Genomic DNA, 10,209 nt, shown 5'->3' with positions numbered 1-10,209 from the left:
ACATTTTTTTTTTTTTAACACCTTGTCTATCTTTAAAGTAGGTCATAGTGTAGAACTTAGGTTGTTTTGCAGTAATTGGCCATGGAACATAAAGTGTGAAAGACAAAATGACAGGTTTATCAATTTGGCTTGGTCATTAAAGTTTGTGTTGATCTCATACAGTATATATTTGTCAAATTTCATTGAATCAGGTAGTACATTGACTATACTATTGTTGACTGTTACTTCATGTTATTTTTTGGGACAGAACCTAAATGTTCTAAACTCATTTAGAAACAAGAATGACTTTTTTGTATTCAAAACCCTTTGCCTATCTTTTTTAAAAAAAATGTATTTTTATTGATTTTAGAGAGGAAGGGAGAGGGAGAGAGAGATAGAAACATCAGTGATGAGAGAGAATCATTGATCGGCTGCCTTCTGCACACACCACACTGGGGATTGAGCCCACAACTGTGGCATGTGCCCTAATCGGGACTTGAACTGTGACCTTCCAGTTCATAGGTCGATGCTCAACCACTGAGCCATGCCAGACAGACATTATTATTATTATTTTATTTGAGAGAGAGAGAGAAACATTGATGTGAGAGAGACACATTGTTTGGTTGCCTCCGTATGACACCCTCCCCCCCACCCCCCGCCATATAACCTAGTACCCCTAACTGGGAATAAAACCTGTGACCTTTCAGTGCACTGGCAGATGCTCCAACCAACTGAGCCATGTCGGCCAGGGCGATCCTTTACCTATCTTTAAAAAAAAAAAGTTGTATGGGTACTAATAAGAATGCTATATTCATGATTGAATAAATCCTTTTACTGACATAGCTATTTCAAGCACACAGGATGAATTTGGTAAGATTTGATAGGTTTATATCATCTTTATGACAAGTAATTTTTTAAAAAATCAGAAATAACTAGTTTTTTAAGGTTGGCTTATCTTTTACCAAACTATTATTTACTTATTACATGTGGAAGAGAATTGTACCTTTGAAGATGATGTGTATGTGTAGATTTGGGTATTGACTCTACTTTCTGGAACCAGAAAACTTATTTTTGTATGTAGGAAATGACATGAGAGGGTAAATATTGTTTAGCTTTTTTATTTTATTTTATATTTTATTTTTATTTTTTAAATTTATATTTATTGTTGATAGTATTACAGATGTCCCCATTGTTAGTTTGTCTTTTTTCCCCATTGACCCCCTCCACCCAGCACCCGCACCTCCCAGGCCTTCACCACACTATTATCTGTGTCCATTGACTGCATATATGCATCTAAGTTTCCTGGTTAATGAACAAAATAAACTGATGAACAAAATAGATCCTGTTTGGCTTTTTCAAAGCAAGACATAGACTTTTGTTTTGTTAACCCTCACCCTAGGATATTTTTTCCATTGATTTTTTTTTTTAAAGAGGGAGTGGAAGGGAGGGAGGAGAGAGAAACATCAACTTGGGGAGGGAAGGAATGAACCTGCAACCCAGGTACATGTCCTTGACTGGGAATTGAACTCAAGGGTCCAAAGGCTGATGCTCCAACTACTGAGCCATGTCAACCAGGGCTAGATGAAAAACATTAGTAGTTTCAATGTATGGATTCCTAGAATAAAGCCAGATAGATCTCCAAGTCAAATTGGTATACCTGAGGAGAGGAACAGAAACTTCAGTTTTAATGATGGGTGGATATTTGATTGTCCAGAGGTAAAGATGATTTATTTTTGTATTTTAATAAATTTAGATGTAGGACCTGATTAAGAAACATTGACTGGTACTAAAGATGGAACTTTTTTTTTCTTCATTTGATTTCAGGAGCTCAAGTATTGGAGTAGTTTTGGATGTTTGTGACTCTCCATTTACATTTAAGTTCATTTATAGGGAATGTTCAGCATAATATCTTAGAGTTCCTTAATCTAAAATGTTAGTTAAGTCCTTAGCAATTATAATTGATGATCTTTTAGGTTTTTGAAATCACACCAATTTTGAGTAATCCTTATTGCATAGAAAATCAGGGGCAAAATAATGTGCATTTAAAGTAAATGCTTAATGCCCAGCCAGTGTAGCTCAGTGGTTGAGTGTCAACCAATGAACCAGGGAAGTCATGGTTTGATTCTTGGTCAGAGTACATGCCCAGGTTTTGGGCTCAATCCCCAGTGGTGGGGGGAGGGATGCAGGAGGCAGCCAATCAATGATTCTCTCTCATCATTGATGTTTCTCTCTCTTCCTCTCTGAAATCAATAAAAATATATTTAAAAATAATAAGTAAAAAATAATTAATACCAATTATTCACAAACCCTGCAAAAAGTAGACAAGGAGGTAACACTGCCTAACTTATCCTATGAGGCATTGCCCAGATACTAAAACCAAACAAAGACATCACAAGAAAACTACAGACCAATATCCCTTATTAATCTATCTATAATAAAAAAAAGTATAATATGCTAATTAGACTGGACAGCTGGACGACCTTCCGGACGTCCTTCCGGACGACCTTCCAGATGAAGCCAGGGCTGTGAGGGCTGAAGCAAGCTGCCGTGGCTGTGAGGGCCAAGCCCGTTGCACCAATTTTGTGCATCGGGCCTCCAGTGTGTGTGTGTGTGTGTGTGTGTATGTGTGTGTGTGTAAGCCTAATATGCAGAGTGTCCCCTCTGGAGTTCAATTGCTTGCTCTGACGTGCGCTGGCCACCAGGGATGGAGCAGAACGAAGGAAGGCCCTGGCTGGCAGCAAGCAGCCGGGGAAGGGAGACCCCAGCCCTGGCAGCCTGCAGCCAGGGAAGGGAGGCCCCAGCAGCAGCTGCTAGAGACCCTACCTGTGCATGAATTTTGTGCACTGGGCCTCTAGTATAAGTATAAAATACTAACCAACCAAATCTAGTAACATATGAATAGAATCATATACCATGACCAATGGAATTTATCAGAGGAATATAAGGTTAATTCAACATCTAAAAATTAATTGATGTGCCCTAACCGGTTTGGCTCAATGGATAGAGTGTCGGCCTGTGGACTCAAGGGTCCCAGGTTCGATTCTGGTCAAGGGCATGTACCTTGGTTGCGGGCACATACCTAGTAGGGAGTGTGCAGGAGGCAACTGATTGATGTTTCTAACTCTCTATCCCTCTCCCTTCCTCTCTGTAAAAAATCAATAAAATATATTTTTAAAAATGTTAAAAATTAATTGATGTAACATATCAATAGAGTTTTTTTTAAAGTTACATGATCATATCAATAGGCACAGAAAAAAAAGCATCTGATAAAATTCAAACCCTTTCCATAAAAACAAAGTAGGAATAAAAAGAAATTTCCTTAACTTGATAAAGGACACCCACAACTAACATCACTTTCTTTTTTCTTAAATTATATTTTTATTGATTTCAGAGAAGAAGGGAGAGGGAGAGAGGGATAGCAACATTAATGATGAGAGAGAATCATTGATCAGCTGCCCCCTGCACGCCCCATACATATGCCCGTACATATGCCCTTGACTGGAATCAAACCCGAGATCCTTCAGTCTGCGGGCCTACACTCTAACCAGTGAGCAACCCAGCTAGGGCAAGGGATCTAATTATTTTTTGGAGACCCAGAGTAAGGACTATATTTAAGCTCTATTATTTTCTCTTGTTTTATTTTGCTGAGCACCAGTCATTAGCTACCATACGTAAATTTATTTGTGCATCTCTCTCCATTAGTGTAAGTTCCTTGAGAGTTGGGACTTTGTTTTTGTTTATGGTGTATATTGGATGCTTTGAACAGTGTCTGACACATACAAAGTGTTCAATGAGTAGCCTGAAAAAAGAAGATACTCAGTCTAAACATAGAAAGTGCTCAATAAGTATTTGTTTATGTTGTTGGAAGCCTTCATAAATACTTTTTTGTATTACCAGTTTTCTTGAGTGCTAGGAATAGGCCACTAGAATTGAGGAGAGTTTTGGTGCACAGGGATAAGCAAAATATCTGGGTATTGGATCTTGCAGTGTACATAAGGACCAAAAGTCTCAGTGGTTCTCAACCTGTGGGTCACGACCATCGGAAAACACATACAGTGGGGCCTTGACTTACGAGTGTCCTGACTAACGAGTTTTTCGAGGTAAGAGCCGTCTCTCGGCCGATTTTTTGCTTTGAGTTGCGAGCTAAAATTCGGGTTACAAGCCAGCTTCAGATACCCCACTGCTAGTTGGCGCAGCGAACATCACAGTGAACGCCACAACATCAGCCCAGCATCACATGTCTCACTCGTTCACTTTAATGATTTGACATACGAGTAATTTGAGTTACGAGCTCTGTCACAGAACGAATTAAACTCGTAAGTCAAGGTCCCACTGTATAGCATATCAGATATTTACATTACGATTCATAACAGTAGCAAAATTACAGTGATGAAGTAGCAATGAAAATAATTTTATGGTTGGGGGTCACCACAACATGAGGAACTGTATTAAAGGGTCGCGGCATTAGGAAGGTTGAGAACCACTGGAGCTATAACAGATTAAAAACGTATGCTTAATACACATACACGCCAGATGAGCACATCTGTAATGGTTGGGCCATTAGAAAAAAATAAGAAAATATCTAGTTAAACTTTAAAAGCTCAGGGTGAATTTAAGTTCTCCTACCTCTAATCCTGTCCTAAACCCTGTATGTCAAAGTTTTTGCTGACTTTTAAAAATATATTTTTTTTTATTGATTTCAGAGAGGAAGGGAGAGGGGAGGGGAGGGGGAGAGAGAGAGAGAGAGAGAGAGAAACATCAATGATGAGAGAGAATCATTGTTTGGCTGCCTCCTACATGCCCTCTACTGGGGATTGAGCCCACAACCCGGGTATGTGCCTTTGACTGGAATCGAACCTGGGACCCTTCAGTCCACAGGCCGACGCTCTATCCACTGAGCCAAACCAAGTAGGGCAAGTTTTTGCTGACTTTTAGACAACATTTAAGTTGTGAAGTTGCAAGTGATTTTATTCTCCAGGTCATTAAGTCAGGGAATTGATACATTTACTGTATACCACTCTGAGGGACTTATATTCTTTATTTTATATCCTTTAAAAAACTTTTTTCCTTGGGAAATGGACATACTCAGGTTTCATTAATTTGCTCTGTTTTTCTTATTTTTGGAATAATACTATTTTTGCATTGGCTTTCACATTAAAAAAAAAGTTAAAACTCAATAAATACTTATCATGTGCTAACTAATAGGTTATGTTCTTTCATATACATTACCTTATTGTACCCTCAACGCAGTCTTGTAAGATAGACTGTATAGTTTTAAACCTTAATTTCTTTTAATTATGGAAATGGAAGCTTGGGGAAGGCCTTGATCAACTTGACTAAGATCATAGTTGGTCGGAGTAGAACCCCATGTTTCTTCTTTCACATCATACCAACTCTCTTGTGGTGCATTTCATACAGAAAACAAATGATACCCACTTCTGTTGTAGGAAGTGGTTAAACTTAGTACTTTCTCTACTTTAAAATTTTCTTCCCTAACAGATGCCTGCTTAATATCCTAAATGAGGTATAAATTTTCGACAGCCGGTGTTTAGTCATATTTTTAAAAAGATCGGCACATTCTTTTTGTGAACTTTTAATTGATTGCACTTAATCTATTAAAACACCAGTATTTGTGTAGTTTGTGTATATGTCAGGCCTTTTATTTATGCATGTCACTCATATCATTGTTTTCTGTTTTAAATTTTAGGTTCTTGGGGGTTTTCTCTATCTGTGAGTACTTGGTAAAAACTTAAAACCATAAAGATAAAAGGCAGCAGATAGTGACCAAACGTGGTTTTGGCAAATACAGTGGTGAAGGCCTCCTTCAGGTAGGTAGAGAGGAGGAGGGAAGAGGGTGGCCTTTTAGGAGGTAAAGACAGCAGAAGCTGTATTATGGAGTGGGAAGTCTATAAGGTCTATTCTGAAGATATCCATGAGATTAGTAGGATAAAAGTAGATTTGTTTTGGGAGGGAGGCACTGTTCATAGGGTTGGGCACACATTTTAAACAATTACGAAAAGCCACGTGTGGAAAATAGCCGTAAGTTGTGGCTTATTTTTAACCGAGTAGTAATTTGATTAAAATTTTAGAAGTAATAGTTTTTCAGTTTTAGTTCTGGAAGAATACTGAAATAAATTACCTGTTAAGGTGAAAGGTACTTGAACTCTAGGGCAGTGGTTCTTGAAGTGTGGTCCTCTCACCAGAAGCATAAGCATTATCTGGGTATCTGGGAACATATTAGTTACACGCATTTTTGGATCCTCCCCATACTTACTAAATCAGAATCTCTGAGGTTAGGGACCAGCAAAATGTGTTTTAACAAGCTAGGTGATTCTGATGCATGCAAAAGTTTGAGAACCATTGCTTTGGGGTATAAGTAGTAGAACTGGAAAGTAAGGGGTGGAAGGAAGCAAGACATGTTGGCAGTGAAGGACTTAAAACTTGATGACTGCTGGATAGCAATGTGCTATGATGGAAAAGAGTGGTTGATTAGGGATCATGAACCCTGAGTACTAGTATTAAGTCTATCACCAGTTGTGGTTTTAACAAGGGTACTGACATGTCATTGAGGGAGTTATAATAACTGATTTTTGAGGATTTTGGAGGCAAAGGCAATTGAAGAATTGAGGTGGACTCTGAGGTTAAATCTGGATTCCCAGGAAGATCAGAGGGAGGGATTTTTGAAAGGGGGAGAAGAGAGCTTGGATGGCTGTTTTAGACAGTTGGAACAGATTTGTTTAAAGCAGGGGTCCTCATCTGGGTGTGATTTTTGTCCAGTCAAGAGAGTTTGACAGTATCTGGAGCCTTTTTGTTGTTGTTAATCCTTACCCTAGGACAGTGATGGCAAACCTGTGACACGCGTGTCAGAGGTGACACGCGAACTCATTTTTTTGGTTGATTTCTCTTTCTTAAATGGCATTTAAATATATAAAACAAATATCAAAAATATAAATCTTTGTTTTACTATGGTTGCAAATATCAAAAAATTTCTATATGTGACACGGCACCAGAGTTAAGTTAGGGTTTTTTTTGTTTTGTTTTTTTAAAGGGGAGAATGATGATTTTTATTTTTTTAAATATATTTTATTGATTTTTTTTACAGAGAGGAAGGGAGAGGGATAGAGAGTTAGAAACATCGATGAGAGAGAAACATCGATCAGCTGCCTCCTGCACACTCCCCACTGGGGATGTGCCCGCAACCAAGGTACATGCCCTTGACCGGAATCGAACCTGGGACCCTTGAGTCCGCAGGCCGACGCTCTATCCACTGATCCAAACCAGTTAGGGCAAGTTAGGGTTTTTCAAAATGCTGACACACCGAGTTCAAAAGGTTCGCCATCACTGCCCTAGGAGGATATTTTTAAAAAATATTTTTTTTAATTGATTTCAGAGAGGAATGGAGAGGAAGAAAGAGACAGAAACATCAATGATGAGAGAAAATCATTGATTGGTTGCCTCCTGCATGCTTCCCACTGGGGACCAAGCCCTCAACCCGGGCACATTCCCTGACCAGGAATGAGTTGTGACCTCCTGGTCCATAGATTGATGCTCAGCCACTGAGCCACATCGGCCAGGCTAGGGGGATATTTTGTCCATTGATTTTAGAGAGAGTGGAAGGGAGGGAGGGTTAGAGAAAGAGAGAGAGAGAGAGAGATATTGATATGAGAGAGACACATGGATTGGTTGCCTCTGGCACACGCCCCGACCAGAGCCAGAGATTGAAGCTGCAGCCCAGGTATGTGCTCTTGACTAGGAATCGAATCTGAGACCCTTTGGTTTGCAGGATGACACTCTAACCACTGTGTTATACTGGCCAGGGCTAGAGACATTTTTTATTGTCAGATTAGGGGAATACTACTGGTATTTTAGTGAATAGAGTCTAGGGATGCTGCTAAGACATCCTCATGCACAGATCAGACCTCCACAACAATGAATCATCTGACTCAAAATGTCAATAGTGTAAGATTGAAAATCAGTAGATAGTTCTATGTATATTATTCTGATTAGCTGCTGTTCATCTTTGAGTTTAAAGTCTATCACAAAACATCTTGAAAGCACTCTCAGATTTTGTTTCTCAGGGCTTCGCCCAAAGTAAGCATGAAGCATTTTTATTGTTGACTTTTCACAAAGCTCACTTCATGGTCATGACAAATCCTCAACCCAGTTGCAGATTTATTACTCAGCTTATCCTAAGATCAATTTATTTGGATACCCGAAATAAGTATTCACTGTCTTGAGATCAATAATTATGTTACAACAAGGAATTTCCTTTTGATATTCTCTTTTTTTAAAAAAATATATTTTATTGATTTTCCACAGAGAGGAAGGGAGAGAGATAGAGAGCTAGAAACATCGATGAGAGAGAAACATCGATCAGCTGCCTCCTGCACATCCCCCACTGGGGACGTGCCTGCAACCCAGGTACATGCCCTTGACCGGAATCGAACCTGGGACCTTTCAGTCCGCAGGCCGACGCTCTATCCACTGAGCCAAACCAGCTTCGGCTTGATATTCTCTTTGAAGGATAGAAAAATGAGGTAAAAGCTGCAGTGTTAGACGTAAGCAAATATTGAAATATTATGAATTGCCCTGCAGCTGAATACCCATGACTGTTCCTGAGAAACAACCTCATGGGCTGGTTGTAACCCTCAGTGTGAATTCAAGGTAGCCTGACTATTATTCCATCTCTTTATAGCCCTGGATCACAGAGCAGTAATCTAGCCAACCTTCTTTCTGACATTGACCTCAAGAGAATTTACATTTGCAAATATAGGGATCATTTTATAATACTTTTAAGTTTCCAAAGTACTTTCCCTGTTTCTTGTATTCTTTGATCATCTTAATCTTTTGATTATCACAAAGGATTGCTGGAACTCGGGACGGTGCCACCATGTAGCACAAGTCTAGAACAGCGTTTCTCAACCTGTGGATCGAGACCCCTTTGGGGGTTGAACGACCCTTTCACAGGGGTCGCCTAAGACCATCGGAAAACACATATATAATTACATATTGTTTTTGTGATTAATCACTATGCTTTAATTATGTTCAATTTGTAACAATGAAAATACATCCTGCATGTCAGGTATTTACATTACAATTCATGACAGTAGCAAAATTACAGTTATGAAGCAGCAACGAAAATAACTTTATGGTTGGGGGTCACCACAACATGAGGAACTGTATTAAAGGGTCGCGGCATTAGGAAGGTTGAGAACCACAGGTCTAGAAGGTGCTCTTCACATGTCTTAATCTATGTGAAAGATGTCCTTGGAGTTGTGCAGTGTACAAGAATAATGGTGGCCCTTTTGGGGTGGATAAGATAAAGGAAAAGTCACCCTGTGTATTTGAAACATTGGGAGGAAAAGCCCAATCTAATGGATAATAACACACTATGTGCTTGGTATTGGCACTTTGTTCTAATTCCCATTTTACTGGTTTGGAAACGGAGGCATAGAGCAGCTAAGTAACTTATCTGAGGTTACCCAGTTAAGAAGGGAAAGAGCCAGGATTCAAAGTAGGCAGTCTGGCTTTCAGGCCTACCAGGCTAATACTGCCATATTTTCAACTTTATTGAAGCACAGTTTGTAAATGTTTTGCTGATGGATTTGGGGTGTTCCCCATGTCATCTTTTCTCATTCAGGAGATTCAATCACTTAAATGTTTGTTGAATGCTTACACTGTGGCAGGCACTGTGCTTGGTGCTTGCCTTGTTAGACTTCTAAATACTATACTGTGGTTTCAGATGTGTTGAATATTTCGAAGAAATTAAAAGGGTATTAAAATTGTTGTATCATGGGAATAACTTCTTGAGATTAGGTGATCAGTAGAGGCTTCTTTTGAAGATGGCATTTTGTAACTATGACTTGAGTGATGAGGTGCCAATTTTGTGAAGTTCAAGAACTTAGGGGACCAGATCTGGGTCTAGGTAGAGGGACCAGCTAATGCAAAGCCTAATTAATGGTAGGGATGAGAAAATGTTGCAAGCACTTAACCATGTGTCCGACACCATGCAAAGCTTGCTATAGATATAGAGATAAGACAGGCATGGTCTCTCTATCATGAAGCTTATAGTCTGGTGGGTAAGTCAGACATTAAATAAATACTTACAATAGTAATGTTAATTATAGTTACACAAAGGGCTGCAAAGGTAAGTACAGAATGCAATAAGAGTATATAAACCTGATCTAAACTTCAGGGGTGGGAGAAGGTGTCAGAGAACACTTTCCTGAG

The 10,209-nt window shown here is 39.2% G+C and overlaps 1 protein-coding gene across 4 annotated transcripts in view; it reads left to right on the top strand.

Annotated features, from left to right (window-relative positions):
• Window positions 1-10,209, top strand: part of KDM2A (lysine demethylase 2A) — an 85,665-nt gene that overhangs the window by 2,305 nt on the left and 73,151 nt on the right. Inside the window, exon 2 of one of the 4 annotated variants that reach the window (XM_006102510.3) lies at window positions 5,687-5,807. The exons of the other annotated variants lie outside the window; for them this stretch is intronic. The gene's annotated coding sequence lies outside the window, so the exon portion shown is untranslated. The remainder of the gene's footprint in view (window positions 1-5,686; window positions 5,808-10,209) is intronic. 4 annotated transcript variants of the gene reach the window in all.

Source organism: Myotis lucifugus, unplaced genomic scaffold (assembly GCF_000147115.1).
Source record: "Myotis lucifugus unplaced genomic scaffold, Myoluc2.0 scaffold_415, whole genome shotgun sequence".
In the NCBI taxonomy this organism is placed as follows: domain Eukaryota; kingdom Metazoa; phylum Chordata; class Mammalia; order Chiroptera; family Vespertilionidae; genus Myotis; species Myotis lucifugus.
The sequence above is the reverse complement of the archived record's forward strand: the minus strand, read 5'-3'. Positions and strand labels throughout refer to the sequence as shown.